This window comes from Podarcis cretensis (assembly GCF_951804945.1).
Source record: "Podarcis cretensis genome assembly, chromosome: 10".
Classification (NCBI taxonomy): Eukaryota; Metazoa; Chordata; class Lepidosauria; order Squamata; family Lacertidae; genus Podarcis; species Podarcis cretensis.
Genome location: NC_137179.1, coordinates 22,096,557 through 22,113,866, shown reverse-complemented (window position 1 = coordinate 22,113,866; position 17,310 = coordinate 22,096,557). Strand labels below are relative to the sequence as shown.

At 43.8% G+C, this 17,310-nt stretch overlaps 1 protein-coding gene across 1 annotated transcript in view; it reads left to right on the top strand.

Moving 5' to 3' along the window:
* Positions 1-8,600: 8,600 nt before the first annotated feature.
* Positions 8,601-17,310, top strand: part of PTN (pleiotrophin) — a 94,269-nt gene continuing 85,559 nt past the window's right edge. The window contains exon 1 of the mRNA XM_079993171.1: positions 8,601-8,934. The gene's annotated coding sequence lies outside the window, so the exon portion shown is untranslated. The remainder of the gene's footprint in view (positions 8,935-17,310) is intronic.

The following is a 17,310-nucleotide window of genomic DNA, read 5'->3' as shown; positions in this document are numbered from 1 at the left end:
GATGGACTTATGCTGGGGACCGAAACCAGGGAGGGGGTCTGGTGGAATGGAAATTGGGAACTCAAAGTGTATATAACAAAATTTGTTTTTTGTTTTTTTAATGAGAGTTGGGAAATTTGTGGAATGGAATCTTTTTTGACCTTAGGGAAACGTCTAAAGAACAAGTACAGATATTTAGGCTTGGACGAGAGTTAAGATTGGATAAAGTAAAAGTGGTTTTTAAAAACATTGTAAAATTAAGGATTTTGTTAGAAAGATGTTTGAAAAAGAAAATTATGTGGTTTTGGCAGAAATGACATAAAGGATTAAGTAAAAATGAATTGATGAAAGAGAGAATGTAAAATTACAGTATTTTAAAACAAATTAATTAAGATAAAAACAGGGTTGGAAGGATTTGCTGAATTAACAATTTGAATTAGAATACAAAAACAGGAGGTGTGAGGAGGTCAAGGAAATAAGTTAAAGAAAGAAAAATATGTAAAGGTTTGATTTGTTCTTTTTTATCTTTTTTAAATGATTGTATTTTTTCTTTTTTTTTCTTTTTTCTTTTTGTAACCTTTAAAATTCTGAATAAATATTATTATTTTATATATATATATATATATATATATATATATATATATATAAGCATACAAGCATACAAGACCTTGGGGCTGTGAAAACAGGATGCTGGACTAGAAGGGCCATGGCCCCAATCCAGCAGGCTCATCTTATGCTCTTGACAAAGAGCATAAGCTGCCTCTCTTGAGCAGCTTGTAATCACCCTGCTTTCCAGAACCCCATTTTTCTCATCTTGTGTGTGTGTGTATGTGTGTGCATGCGCGCTCTTGAACCAAATTACATTGTGATGCTTCTTGTGCTGTGTGTTGGGGTTTTTTTAAGCTTATGGTACAGAATAAATGCTTTCCTCTTGGAAATCTTATCTGTAATTGACTGAGTCATTACATGAAAAAGGGGGCTGCAGCTTGGAGCACTTCTAAATTCCAACAGAAGCTGAAAGTCTCTCTGGAAGAGCAGATCAGTTGCTCAGAGTGTTTAGCTCTTGTTTCTCTCACTCTTTCTGTGCATCCTCTTAAGAGGAAATGTTCAAAAGGTGTAATGCTAACCACTCTGGGGATCAGTCCTATATTCATCAGCTGGAAAGTGTTATATTGCAAAACACACATATTCAAGCATTGAGGAATTCATTGCTGTTCTGGTATCTTCAAGGTCACAGTGACGTGATGAAGCTCTCTGAATGGAGTTGGATGAAACACCTCCCAGCGAGGCCAGAAAATACATCTCATTTCCAGTATAAGTAGGACCTTTCCATTAAAGACCAGTCCCATCAGGCTCTGCCCTTACCTTTCAACTGCAGCAGCCATTCCATCAGGAGAGCAGTGGGACTGCAGGGCTTTTCCATCTGCTCAAAGATCAGCAATATTTGGGGCCTCCTCAGTTTCTCTTAGTTTCTCATTCTTCCAGCCTTCAATTCAGTCCTCCACATTTCCACATCTGTTTGAAAATTCTTTTATTATTATTAAATAAACCTTCATCAGAAAATTTCTCCCAATACACACATTTCTGCAAGCAATTTTCCCCACTATAATGCATTTTTTATGTTATTTCCATTAACATATACACTTTTATGCATACTTGTTTTTATTGATAATTTTAATATTACTTGTAAACTGCTTAGAAGTTTTATTACAGACAATTGGTCTATATAGATTTTGGTATAGCAGTTGGTGGAGCATGAGACTCTTAATTTCAAGGTCATGGGTTTGAGCCCCATGTTGGGCAAAAGATTCCTGCATTGCAGGGGGCTGGACTAGATGACCCTCGTGGTCCCTTCCAAGTCAACAATTAAAACACAAAACACACACACTATGTGCCATTTGCAGATGCAGCCTTTGCATAAAAGTATGACTGCATTTCAGCTGGAAAAGCAGGAACTCAGGCTCCTTTAATCCCAGAGCAACAGGCATTACATTTAAGTGCAAGAGAGCCAGCAATGACTAAACAGGATGAAATTAATAGCAGGAGTTTGTTATTAAATATTACACTGCCTTTGAAGGTACAATACAATACAAATACGTTTAATGGCATTACAGCCTCTGAAGGTATATCCAGTATTAATCCTGAAAGACAAATATTGCAGCATTGTTGCTGCCAACAATGGTTAGATAATAGTGCAATTTATGCTTAATTTATGCCACCTTAATGGAGCCGTCATCTCAAGAAGTTGTATTGTTCCTGTCCCACTCATGAGAAATAGCCTGAGAATTGCTGATCAGGAGAGCGGAAGGCTGCAGCGTAACATCCAAGACTTCTTCAAGGATCACCGTAAACAGTGAAGAGGAAAGAGGCACGTGGGAATTTGATATCCACAGAACCCTGCTTCTTCTCACAACTTAGGTCAGGGATAGATATCACAGTTTGGATGACTGCCTTTGAAAGGTCGCTTGGGTCCAGGATACCTGAGGCAGGACTGCAGCTCTGCAGCTTTGCCTACAGAAGGTCCCAAGGTGGATCCTCAGCATCTCCAAGGAGGGATGGGAATATCTGAAATCCTGGAGAGCTGCTGTCACTCAATGAAGACCATACTCAGCTACGTGGACCAATGGTCTGACTTGGGATAAGGCAGTTTTCGATGCTCCTGGCGAGCAAGACTTACTTTGGAAATGGTTAAGTAGAGTTGATGTCACTGTAGGGATAAAGGTCACTTGGAGCAAGCCTGGGCGCTGAGGGCAAGGTGACCCAGGCAGCTGCTGCTTGGCCCAGTTGCTGGTGAATCAGGAACTCAGGGCAACCCAACTGCAGCTTGTATCTGCTTCCTTGTAAGTCTCTGAGTTCAAAGCCCAGAGAGCAGGAAATTTGTTCCATGTAAAGGATTGAAAGTAGAACAGAAAAAAGAATCGCCACAAAGAAAAAGACTATACAAGGCTATCCTGAAGCAGCTGAATGATGTCACCCCATTGGGGGTTGTAAAGACTGAAACACTTTAAACTTATTTTTGAGAATGACTCAGAAAAGCTGCTACCTTACAGGTCACTTTTTCTTTCTCTGGTACAGTACCAGCCAGTGCTGACTCCAGGTTCAAAATTACAAAGCTAGCTATTTTCTAGTCACATGTGCAGAGGTTATTTGATGTTAATGGTTCACGCAAAATGAAAATCTTATCAACCAGGAGAAGAATGCTTTTCAGATCACTTAACTGAGTTTTGGCCTTTTGTTTGCAAAATGTCAGAGAAGTGCATCTTCAAAAGAGACCATCCTATTTCTTTACTGAGGATTCTAAGCACATCTGAAAGTGGATGTGCCCATAGAAAGACTTTTGCTTTTCCCAGGTAACCTTTCTGGGCCTGCTTTCCTGCTTCCACCTTTCTTCAATCATGGAACCCAAAGCTGGGTACATGTGATTGCCGCACGGTCTCCCATCCGGGCACTGACCAGACCCAGATCTGCTTAGCTTAGGAAGCTGGTCACCCCATCTGCCTTTAGACCACGGCCTGTGCCAGTCTCTGCCATGCAGGATCTGAAATGGTATGGTGGGTGACTGTGTGCTTGGTTCTGTTTAAACCTCCATAGGTTTCTCCATCGGCTTACCCGCCTGCCCCTCAAGCCCCAGAGGCTGACTAATTTCTAAGAAGAGATTCCTGTCATGGCACAGGCATGTTATGAAAGGTAGACCAAAAGCAGCTCAAGCCCCATGCTCGATATTTCAGCTAAATAATTCAGGATCGCTAATGGAAATCTGATCATGGTAGATGAGGTGGCAGCTGTGGGCACTCACAGCTGATGCTTGGCAGCTCAATAACTCTGAAAACAACAGTGGAGGAGAAGGTGGGGGGAAAATCTTTAAAATGGTCATGTGCGCTCTCTCTCTCTCTCTCGTTTTCCTGGAATGGGGTTGCTCTCTTCCCCCCAGCTTCATGCTTGCAGAGGCTAAAGGCTGGCGTGGATGAAAGAAAGAAATTGATATTTCTGGGCCATCTGGAACAAATGGATAAGATCAAGATGAGTTGATCTGCTGATGGAGCCATGTGTGCAATTTTGTTTGCTTTGAGAAAGAGAGAAAACTTTTGTTGGTGTGGTGTGGCCCTATTTCACTTAGTCAGCCTTTCAGACACATCAAATAAGGGGTGTGTGTGTGTGTGTGAGAGAGAGAGAGAGAGAGAGAGAGAGAGAGAGAGATATGCTTGGTGAAATATACTCAGAGTCCTGTAGTGATTTCATGCTCGTTATTGCAGCTTGTAAAACAGTGATTGAATTGCCCCCCAAACCTCAGGTTTTTATATACATTATTTACACAATGAGTCCTGTCTGATTGGCTGATTCTGCTTCCCCCCTGGAGCCTGATTGATCTTTTCCTGCAGGCCAATCAGTTGTTGCATTCTACGATCCTACCAGCCTAATAGGCTGATTAACTTCTTCCTGGAGCCTGATTAGTCTTCTCCTGCAAGCCAATCAGTTGTTGCATTCTAGGATCCTACTTGCCTATTGTTCTAGTATCCAAAATTAGTACATAACACTTGGGTATAAATACCAGAAGGGCCATCCATAGATCAGTGGTAGAAGAACATGCAGAATGCCCTGGGTTTCTTCTGTAGCATCTCCTCTAGGACTAGAAACTTGGCTGCCAGTCAGTGTGGAGCTGGTATGAGTAACCTAAGGCCCAAAGCTGAATGTGGCCCTCCAAGTTTCTTAACCCGGCCCATGGGACTCACCCAATATCCTCCCTAGCCACACAGCCTGCTGGCACTGCTTCACATCCTCCTTGAGAGTTTTACCTAGCTAGAAAGTGTACTTGAGGTGTGATCATGTCTCTCAGAGTAGCCTCCCTTGAAGGGTCCTTGTGGGGGTTAAATGGGGAGAGGGAGAAAAATGTATACCTCCTTGAGCAGTTTGGAGAAAAAGGTGGACTACAAATGCAATAAGTAAATCATCCCCAAAGAAGCATTGTTGAGATGATTTATGTACCTCCTTATGACATAAGGAATGTCATTTCAATGCATGCTTTCAGTAGTGCAGTGATCTAGGAAACGTACTTATTGATGAAACGAGGTGGGGTGTGCAGAAATCCCAACAGGCCTCAGATCTTATTTATGATGCATGTTAGCTGTGATTCCAGAGGGCAGGACTAGATGACCCTTAAGGTCCCTTCCAACACTACAGTTCTGTGAGTCTTAATGGAATGGGGTGGGGTGGGGAAAAAGTTCCCATCATCTGGCTAGAGACTGCAAGCTCCCCCTTACTTCTGTAGCCACAGGACAGAGGACAATTGATGATGCTACTTACCATAAGTACCTCGCCATAGATGGTGGTTCCTGATTAAAGGCATTCAAAATTATATATGAGCCCCACTCCCCACTCTTAGTGACCCCCTCCCAAACTAGGCTGCATCTGAGACATCAGATTAAGGTGGTATATTATATACCTCATAATAGACATATTCATACCTGTCTTGAAACGGGTGAAGTTCTTTGGAATCATATTCCTTAATCCCACACTTGGGCATGTATTAAAGGAGAACACTTATGTTTTTATGAGAATGATTGCAAGTGTGCCAACATCTTCAGTTCTGAGGGGAAACATGCACCCCACTAGATGTCATATTGGATGGCTTTAAAAGAGGATTAAGTCGCATTCCTGGAGGGTAAGGCAATCAATTTCCCAGCAGCCATGATGGCTATGTTCCATCTCCACTATCAGAAACAGCATGTCTCTGAATCCCACTTGCTGGGCATTGTATGTGGAGAGTAGGGCTGCCCATACATCCAGATTTTCCCAGATATTACCAGGATTTCAAAGGTAGAAGTGACGTCAAGGGGGAATTTCCTTAAGGCGGAGGTTTGTCCTGGATCTTTGGCAAGTAAACCAAAAATCACTTTGTCTAAATAAAGCTTGAAATATGCCAACGTTAGGAGAGGGGAGTGGTACTGTAGTCAGGTTCTGCTTGTGACTTTTATCTGGGCATCTGGTTGGATCAGAGTGCAGGGCCTTTGGCCTAATCCAGCAATGCTCCTCTTATGTTCCTTTCCACAGATATTTTTGGGTACCTACCTCACCCCTTGGAGGACTAGCCTACTGGAGATGTTTGAAAGAAAGTAGCAGATTTCAGATGAACACTTATGCTAGCTTTTTCTATCCTTCTTCAAAAGAACTCCATCATATCTTCCCTTTTACTCAATGAACTGCCTCAGGAAGGCTCAGGCTTCATAGTCTATGGAGATTTCCCAGCATGCCTTATTCTTGACCGATTCTGATCCCCTTTTCCTTGCAGGCTGTTTTCTCAGTCTATTTGAAAGTAGGGATTTGACTTCGGCAACCTCTCCTCCCCCACCCTCTCCTTAAAAACACCACCTTTATACATAATCCATCTGAAACTGAAAAGCTTGAAGGAAGCCCTGAGGGCAAGAATCAAAACCTAAGCAGAGGAATGTTTTGCTTTTTGCAATCACCGGCGAACAAACACTTTTTCTCAAGGAGGTTTGGCTTCACTGGTCCACCTGCTTGCCCAAGCAAGTGTATTATGTGGTCTCTTGGGAGTGGTGAAATAAACAGAACATCAGAACATCAGGTGTTGAGTGATAATCAGGCCAAATCTTTATTGAGGTTGGCATGGCAGTTGGGTAAGGAGCAGTTGTTCTATCAGGGTTGGGAAGTGCATAGCCCCTTCCCTGGGAGTCTCCGAGAATCGAGTTCTGTTGTGGTGCGAGCCAAGCCTCCAGGATCTCACTGGATGACCAGGGTTAGAGATTCCTGCCAAGCAGAGGCCCTAACCCAAGCTTACTATTTAGTAGTTCCTGCCCTATGCCCTTTCCACCCATGGTTCTTACCAAACCAGTTAACGCCTAATACAAGTAAGCTGTATTTCACTGAGGGAAAGGTGAAAAATGCACAAACTGGAGGCCAGTTGAGGTTGGAAAGAAGAAATATCCTTTTCGGCCCTGTCAACCAGCAACTCAAAAAGCTCAGTGACAGTGAGACCCTAACCCATGGGTGGGTGGGATGTTTGCAGGGCAAAATGGGACTGAAGTCTTGTGGACGAGGCCTTTCAAGGCTAAGAATAATGCTTAGTACATGCCTGAACCTTGTACCCCAGATGCATGTCGTCAGTTGTCTTCATTTGCCATATTATAAGGTACATCATAATTCCCTCTGAAGGGGCAGGTATGTAGATTGGGGTACTCCTGAATCATCTGCTGTTGCTTGAGGCTCAGGTGGCCTTGGTGGCACAGAGTGCCTTCCATCAGCTTTGGCTGGTGGCCCAGCTGCACCCCTATCTGGACAGGGATGGCTTAACTTCTGTCGTCTATGCTCTGGTAACCTCTAGGTTGGATTACTGCAACACATTATACATAGGGCTGCCTCTGAAGTTGGTTTAGAAGCTTCAGCTGGCCAGCTTGCTCCCTGGGTCAAGATGGTTTGAGCATATCGCACCAATCCTGGCCCTACTGCACTGGCTGCCAATTAGCTTCCAGGCCCAATTAAAAGTGCTGATTTTGACCATTAAAGCCTTTAATGGATCAGGATTGCAATACCTCAAGGACTGCCTCTCCCCATATAAACTATCCCAGACTCTGCTGCATTCATCATCTAAGGCCCTTCTTCGTGTGTCTCCTCCACACAAGGTCCAGATGGTGGCAACATGGAAACAGGCCTTTTCTGTAGTGGCTCCCCATTAGTGGAATGCTCTCCACAGGGAGGTTCGCCTGGTGCCTTCATTATATATTTTAAGGCACCAGGCGAAAATTGTATATGAGGAGAAATTCACTGAAAAATGCTGGCAATTTTTCATGAGGACTTTAAAAAACACCAAGTGATGTGGAAATGTGGAGAGCAGAACTTAATACAGTGGTACCTCGGGTTAAGTACCTAATTCGTTCCGGAGGTCTGTACTTAACCTGAAACTGTTCTTAACCTGAAGCACCACTTTAGCTAATGGGGCCTCCTGCTGCCGCTGCGCCGCTGGAGCATGATTTCTGTTCTCATCCTGCAGCAAATTTCTTAACCTGAGGTACTATTTCTGGGTTAGCGGAGTCTGTAACCTGAAGCGTATGTAACCCAAGGTACCACTGTATCTGAAAAAAATGAGAAGCTGAGGAAATCTGAAATTGGCAGAATCCCCTATCCCTAATTGTTGGCACTGGGCCCTTGTTTACAGATGTAGCTGTTGTGATCCTTTGTTCGTGTATGTGACTAAAATTGCAGTGTTCACCTGTGTAGACTGTTTGTTCAAGCTGTTTCCAGCTCAGATGAGCTTTGGCAAAATGCATCTCGGCCAGCTGTTGTGAAAAAGTGCTGACTTTTGGCTACGGACTGAGCAAAACGGGTTGATACTCACTGGTTGTGCAAAAGCTTACAAACTGATTGGGTGCTTCCTGCATCTGAAGTTTCTGAGGAACTGAATAGTATCCTCTTACTTTCCTTCTGCACTGACTGAAGCCCCTTGAAAAAGATGTCATTCCTGATGGAGAGTTCCTCTCTGATTCCCCCCTCCCCGCTTCCTGCCTTTCCATCGGTCTTGGTGGGAGAGACTGCCCCTTGAGTGACCTGCTTTTAATAAGCTTCCCAGTCAGATCACATGAGGGAACTGTGCTCTGCTCTCTCCCCCCCTCCTTCCCTTTCTTTTCTCTCGCTCACTCAGTCACTCACAGTCTGCTCTCTCTATAGTCAAAGCAAGGATCAGGTTCCCTGCCTTGAGTAGAGAAATTCTGGGGGGGAAATTGAAAGAGGAAGAGGGTAAACTGAGAAGAAGAGGAGGAGGAGCAGAGGGACATTGGAAAGGGGGCAAAGGAAGAAAAGGAGTCAATAATTTCGAGAAGGGGAGAAAAAGAGAGAGAAGAGGAAAAGTGCTGCATTTGCCGAGTGAAGGTGTAGCGAAAGCTCAGAAGTCCTCACGGGGGATTGAAGACTGTTTAACAGAGACGGGAGATTTTGCAACTCAAAGTAAGTACAAGTGGATTTGGTTTGCAAACGCTACTGTTTGATCTCTCTTCCCCCCTCTTTTCAGTGTAAACGGGGATGGATGCTCAGCAACAGAAATCCTTAACTTTCAATGTTTCCATGGATTGAAGAAAGTTGATGGGGGACCTCAGAGTGGCTTCTGGATGTGTGTTTTGTGTTTTCCAACAGAGCGAGGGTGCTGTTCCTTCTGTGTAACAATAGCAGTGTTTGGTATTCCCCAGTAGAAGTTCACACTGAGTGCCAGATAATAGGAGCACCATTCATGGATTTCTTGGGTCCTAGATGGGTGGCATGATGATGCACTGACCAGGGGAACCAGTTGGGTCAACTCTGAGCAAATTACAAGGGGCAAAATGTGTGTGGACTTTTCCTGGGCTTTTCTCTCTGGTATCTTCTGCATTAGCAGGCTGTAAGAGAAGTGCTAGAAGTGGAACGAGGGCCCAATTGTTCCCCTTGGATTCCTCCTGTTGTTTGAGCCCTGCTGGTGTATTGAGATGGGATGAAGGAGAACTGAGTGACGTGCAGAAGAACCTGTTCTTCCACATCTCTTCCCACGGAGAGTGTGCGCTCTTGTACCCAGCCATAAGCAGAGGGGTGGAGCTTTCCATATACTCTCATCGGTACCAGCTAGTGTTGGTCACTTTTCCTTCCGCTCCATTGGATGAAATGACATTTAGAGGCTGACGGGGACAAGACTGCAGATGGTTGGATGCCAAGTGAGGTTTTCTAGCATTAAAAAGCAGCAAAAAGCTGCTTCTGCAACTCTGTTTTCAAGAATCTAATTTAGCGGGAGTTTTACAAGGATGTTTATACAATGCAACTGTCACGAATGGGATGTTTTTAAAAGCTGCTTTTCCCCCCATGCCACATCCGCTTCCCAAGCTTGAAAGAACTCAGGGCAGTGTGTATATGTGTGTGATTGCTTTTTTTGTCTTTAAATTTTGTATCTTAACTTTTTTCTATGTAAGCTAAGGTGGCACTGACCAGACCCAGGCTTGCTGAGGTGCAACATGGTTGCCGTCTTACTAAACTGTACCTTCAAACTATTCACTGGCAGTTTGATTGTTCAATTGCAACACAGGGAACCCAATTTCACCTGTAGTGTTAGCAAAGCAGCAATAGACTGGGCATCTGACGTACTTCCTTTTCACCTCTTATAGGAAATGGAAATCTAATATTGTTCCATAGAAAGTGTGAGGAGAGGATGAGAAGAAGCTCCAAGGAACGGAGGGGCAGCAATCACACAGTCTTCCATGGCCTCATTGGCGTTGGGTTTTTTGGGTTTCCAGTCTTCCATATGTGGTGCTGTCCCATTTTATTCTCCCCATTAGCTAGGCTGAAAGATGATGGCTTAACTAAGGCCACACAGTCAGGATATGAACCCAGGACTCAGCTGAACCCTCTGTGCCAAGGATGGGGAGCCCTTGGCTCTTCAGAACTTGCTTGACTTCAACTCCTATCAGCCTCAGTCAGACCAATGGTTGGGGATGATCAGATTTGGAGTCCAACAACCTCTCATGGGGTTGGGGTGGCACAGGCTCCCCATTCTTGTTGTGTGTGGTACATAGAGATCTAAACAACTTGATAAAAGGCCTGCTGGATCAGGCCCAACACCCACCTGGCCCAGCACCCTGTCCTCACAGTGACCTACCAGATGCCTACGGGAAGCCCACCCACAAGCAAAACCTGAGTGCACAGGATATCATCTGTTCTGGCAAGCGGTGCAATGGGGTTCATACTGATGGTGAAGTTAAAGGAATTTAAGCAGGCCATATAAAAATATAATCATGATTTTGTGATGATATATGATCATACAATCATGATAAAGCCATGATAAAGCCAGCTCAAGTAGATGTCACCCTATGGCAAAACTAGTTGTGTGGTTATTTTTAATTTTTTCCTTAACTGCATTTTAAAATGATGGTAGGTGTTCTAAAGTTTCATTGCCAGGCAAAATCAGTCAAATGACCATTCACCCTGTGGTGCTGATGCTAATTAAAGAGAACTCTTCCTCTGGGAGATCAGCTATCTGAACTGTGAATAATAAACGATGATGCAACAATAGACCAAGATGGGTTGGAATTAGATCTGGCTGCCCTAGATACCCCAACCTGCCCTTGCCAAACCCTAATCTTAAAATCAATTTTTAAAGACCACATGGGCAACATTCCTGCCACCAGTCTTGGTTTCTGGGCTGCAGTAGCTTTTATTAAAATTAAATATCTAAATCCAGTTTTCCTTAAAAAAAATACTGACCCACTAGTCTTCACTTATATTAAAATCTGGCCTGGTGTATTCAGTGGGATCTGAGAATTTGGATTTAACTACAGTTTAAAGCTAAGGCATCTGCCCCTTCTCTACTTCTTTTCCATCTCTCACCATACATCAGCCTTTGTCCATCTGATGCTATCCAAAAATTTGGACTATAACTCCTACCAACCCCAGAAAACATGGATGGGAGTTGCAGTTTAAAACATTTCAAGGGCACCTTGCTATGCGCATGGACAGCTCTTTCACAGTGACACTAACTGCAGCCCATTTTGGCTTTGGCCAATGCACATGAAAGTGTACAGAGGCTGTTCAAGTGAACCCTACTATGGCCAAAGTTAACACAAGTTATGACATGACATCATTGACACAAATGATAATCAGTGACATGGAGCGTCAGATTCTGAACTGATCTTATGTTACACTTCTGCTTTAGTTAAATGTTACTGGGATCCAGGGGCAAGACACTTGGGTTGTTGTTGGCCAACGGGGGAGCCAATGTGGTGGCTCCAGATGTTGTTGGATGACACCATGTCAACTGCTTCTGGGTTAAAGTGATGGTGATAAAAAGGTGAGAGCCAAGGCAATCACTGGTTCATTGGTCAGTGCAAATCTCACTTTGTCACTCTGCTATGCGAGAGTCTGCTCTCTCTATTCCTATGGTATCATATTCCCCCCAAATGGACACTCGGTTGTCTCTCCCTTCACCACATCACACTTTTCAGGGTAATGTAAGTGAAAAAGAAGGTTGCCCAAATTTAGACAGGAAGTAGGGTAACAAAGGGAAGGGAGGGAGCGATGATGTCAGCCAGGGATGAAGGGCAGAAAACCGAATTGCAAATATTCAGGGGGAAATGCTGTCCTCCTCTGGAGGCTGGAAGGATGGGAGAGATATGTTGGTGGGAAGAGAGTTACACTGTTGGAAGTGCCTTGGCTCCACTGACATAGATATTCCAAAAGTGCTGTTGGGCTTGTGGGCCAGGGGTATGTCCCACATCTCCAGCTCTTTTGTTTCCCCAAACTATAGTGGTCAAACTGTATGCTAACCCTGTGGCTGACATAGTTAGTTGCCTTTGACTGCATTTATTGGGGGCGGGGGGGGGGAGAAAATGCTGCCTCTCACCTCCTGCTCTGAGCATTACAAAACAGCAGGTCAATAGATCTGGCAGTAGCTATATCAGTAGATCTCCTCCACCCTTGGCACGAAGGAAAATTAGTTTTGCTCTGCTTAGCTGCAATCCTATACCCAATTAGCTGAAGTAAGTCCCATTGTGCTCAGTGGGGTTCACCTCTGTACCGGGTTGCAAGAATTCATTGTTTTTTGTTCCACACTGTTTTCATCACATGCAGGCCTGCTTCCGTTCTGTTGCAGTTTGTCTACGTTATTTGTCTTGCTGTCCACTGTGGCAAAAATTATGTTGTCATTATGTAGTTCCACCCCGTATCCATTTCAACTCAAAAGAAACACAATGCAAATGCAGAAAAACACAATCAATTGCATTCTGTTCTAGACATGGGACAATAAGCAAACAATGGCAATTTCCGCTTCTGTTTCCATTTTCATCAAAGTTCTCTGACATCCCGATCTCTGAGGAGGCATGCATAGGATTGTACTGTTATGCTTTGGTTCAGCTGAGAATGAGGACTGAAGAATTAGGCCAAAGGTGTAATGGAAATAGTGATTTTTGAAAAATGTAGCATCTATATGTTGCTGTGGGAAAGATAAAAGCCTGAACACACCTATTCTTGCTTGCTTGCTTGCATGGTTTGTTTTATTTTAAGAACACAAGAAGAACCTACTGAATCAAGTCAGTGGTGCACTTAGCCCAGAATCCTGTTCTCACAGTGACAAGACAGCTGTCTATTGAAAGCCCACAAGCATGCAAAAACTCTCTACCCTCCTATAGTGTTCAGCAAACAGTATTCCGAAGCATACTACCTCCAGCCCTGGAATGAGAATGTAGCCATTGTGGCTCGGAGCTTTTGATAGCCTACTCTTCCATGAATGTTTGTAAACCTCTTTTAAAACCATCCAAGTTGGTGGCCATCACTGTGGAAGCAAAGGTCGTAGTTTAACTATGTGCTAGGCGAAAAAGTTCTTTGTTCCCTCTGTCCTGAATTGTCCAGTGTTCAGCTTCACGGATGTCTGCAGGTTCTAGTGCTAGAGAAGGACAAAAACTTCCTTCTGTCCATTTTCTCCTCAGTTGGCATAATTGTATGCACTTCTATCATATCACCTATTAGATGCTTTTTCTCTATACTTACAAGCCCCAAATGCTGCAGCCCTTGATGGTTTGGGCTGCCATTTTCTGAACCTTTTCAGAATCAGTGGCTGTGAAGAGTCTGCAGAAGCATGCACACACACACACACACACACACACACACACACAAACAGATTTTCCTCTCACAGTGAAAATCTGAACTGCGCGAAAATTCAGCGGTGCCCTAATTCCACCATCAACCCACTGCTGCCAAGTGAGAAATCTGTTATGTCTGGAGCTTCAATCCCAGAATAATAGGCAGGTAGGATTTTAGATTGTAGTAATCTGATTGGCCATTGGAGTCGTCCAATCCGGCCCAGAAGGGAAGTTTGAATCAGCCTATCAGGTGTGACCTGGGTGTGAACAAAGGATATATATCCTAGGGTCTGGGAGGGGCCAGACACACACAAGCACTGACAGACACACCCGATGACTGGCTGTTTCTATTACAAACTGAAATAAACTCCATGAAACTGAGGATTCGCTCTGAGTATATTTCAAAATCCATCTAGACACTTTGTTAGATTCAATTTAGGGAATGTTGAAAGAAATGCTGGTGTGGAAAGAAGAGCCCTGGACAATGAAGCAGACAGCAAACTTTAAAAACAAATAAAGCTGAAAACCAGAAGGCTTGCATCTTCAATATGTGCAAAATATAAGGAGAGTTAGCACAGGGTTAGCAAATGCAGTACCCTATAGATGTTGCTAGATGACAACTGTTACCATTCCCGAGCATGCTAGCTGAATCTGATGGGAATTTGGAGCCCAACATTTGAGGAGCGCCATATTGGCTGCCTCTGAATTTAGCACACAGGAAGGCTTCCTTCCCACCTTTGCTTCCATAAAACTCAGAGGAGCTGATTTCTCTGCTTGAGGTGTCCAGAGGTGGTGGAAGGAAATGCCCTCTCTCCCTACTTTCATCTGTGGCTGACCCTACAAGCTGTTTTCTTTCTCTGCCAGACACATGAGAAGTGAAGGAGATTCAGCGGACCCCCTGGGGAATTACCCCTGAAGGCTAATAGGATAATGGAACAAGTTCCATGATCTCAGCTAAGTGTGGATTTGATGAAACAGCAGAGAGCTCCATTTAGCTATTTGGTAATAACATCACTCTGAAATTATGGTGGATCAATATGGATAAATATTAAAAAGCTTTGAGGAAGCGGAGGGAAATGGAGAGGAAAGTATTGAGTTTCTGTCTGGACTTTTCTACGGACAGAGGATGCACTCAAGGAAGACAAGAAGCAACGATGGAGTCAGGGACTGTCCTCAGTGCAATGGCAACTGATTAGGGTCAAACACTGCCCTCTAATAGGAAGATTAATCCTGAGATTTCCTTTCCTTGAAAAACATGTCACCCCAATGAGAATTACATTGATTAAATTACTAACAGGTGATTATTTTTTTTTGCATTTATTTTGTTGAGTATCTACAGTTACATTTTAAGGTCAATTTTGTGAGGGCAGCTAAGAGTGAGGGAGAATTCTTTTTTCTGCAGAAAACATCATGATCTTCTAAAATTATTAGCTCTGTGTGAACCAATGTTGACCTTCACACTCCTCAACAAATATTATTCCAAAGGCACTAAGGTATATCATATTCGGCATTAAGTAATGTGCAATATCATAGAATTGTAGTATTGGGAGGGTCATCTAGTCCAACTCTCTGCAAAGCATATGGTCCCCATCCAGTTTGAAACTATACTAGGCCCTGCTTAGCTTTGCAGATGTGCTGGAAGTTTTATTGCTGCACCAAGATAAAGAACCTTCCCTTTCCAGACCCATTAACATACTAGCCAACTGAACAGACAAAGATGTAGAATGTTGTACATAAGATCCTTCTCAGACACTGTGAGACTTCCCAGACATTACAAGCAAAGAGGATTGCTTAAGGGATTTAGCCTATGTGGATTCTGATTAAGGATGGAGGGAATTTAATTCAGTTTCCAAGTAACGATGAATTTACCTAATCCATACTCAGGGGCAAAGGAAGGCGTCATGACACCCAGGGCGGGCATCACGATGTAAGGTGCATGTGTGGCACCGCTACGTATGACGCATGTGCCGTACGTAGCGACGCCGCACATGCGCTGTGTAGTGGTTTGCCACCGGCACCGCTCCGGCGCCGTACGGACGGTGCTGGTATCCCTCCGTCGCCGCTATAGCCACGTTCATGGCTGCAGTGGCAACAGAGGGATCTCAGTACCGTCAGTACGGTGCTGGAGCAGTGCCAGCGACAAACTGCTACACAGTGCAAGTGTGGCGTCACTACATACAGCGCATGCATGCAATGCCACACATGCGCTGTACTTAGAGGATTGCTGCCAGGGCCAGGATCCTCTGCTCACAGCTACAGCCGTGAATGGAGGATCCTCCAAATGCAGCTGCGGTGGTGTGATGGCTGCTTGTGCTGCCGTGAGCCCCCACAGGGGTGATTTCTTATCTCCCCCGCAAACATGGAAACCGGGGCGTACCGACCCCCACGCCCCCCGTTGCGACGACACTGTCCATACTTTCCAAAGTACAAGAACTGAAACAGAGCCATCCCGCAAAATTTGCACTTCTCTGAATTTTGCCTTGCAGTTCGCCAGCCAAGTAATCGACTGGAGGAGAGTATGTACCAGAACACTTACATTACTGAAAATAACAATTGAAAATGCATTATATTGGGGGAAATCACTTCCAAAATTGCATATAATGGCAAAACTGCATGAAATTGCTTGCAGCAAATATATATATAGTAAGCAAAATAGTATATAAAATTATGTAGATTGGGAGAAATGTGTCCTAAAATGCTGAATAATTTTGTGAGGATTTTTTAAAAAATTGCAAACTGATGTGCAAATGTGAATAGCTGAAGCTAAGATGAGGTGCGGGTGGGGAGAACTGATGGAAAACAAAATTGACAGGTTTGCCCATCCTTAATTCTGATGCAAACTAACCCAATCTACACCTCTGGGGCTTGTGCAGATCAGACCTTAGTTGTTCGCCATATTTCGCACTTCTAGAATGTGCCAATACAGTGACCAACATTTCTTTTTAAGTATGAGATGTATTTTTAAAAGAGCATTTTAAAAGAAAATGCAGCTAGAAATGTGTGTTTCTAACAGGATAGAGTGGACTTGCGGGAGAACAAACACAGATGATTTGTCCAGCCTGGCAAACAATGCCGTCAGCCAAATGGGGAAGTGGTATCACAAGTGACTTGATTGTATTGTCCAAAGCTGCTCTGAGCTTATGAAGATTGTCGAGCTTATTAGAGATAAGTTTGTGTAATGAAACTGAAAACTCCAGCTGTTTATGTGTTTTGTGTGTAAAACCACCATTGTTTAGGATCATAGGTCTTTGCAGACATCCACTGTATCACAAACACACAGCTGGGGTGGGGTGTGTTGCAGTGACCAGCCTGGACCCTGACTTATCCTGCAGGGCTCTCAGTCACAGGAAAAATCTGCCCAGGGACCTGCACACAGTGGATCTGCCATTATGATCCCACTGTCCCTTCCATGTTCAGTGGAATGAACATTTCAGAAGTAGAATGAAAATGGCAGACAAGTTATTCCAACCTCAGTGTGTTAATAAAAGATGGCTGTTCACTTCCCCCTCCTACAAAACCCCGAAGAAGAAAGTCTGCCATTTTTCTGCAGAAACTGTGGATTTCTTTCCTCATTGCTTTTCAATAAAACTGTATCTACACTTAAATGTAAAGAACATGGCATACTTCATAGGACTGTCCAGTTTCAGAAAATAAGATACGAATGGTATGATACGAATGAATGCTCCACAACATCCAAATTCTCCTACAATGGGAATATCAGGGAGAAGTGTAC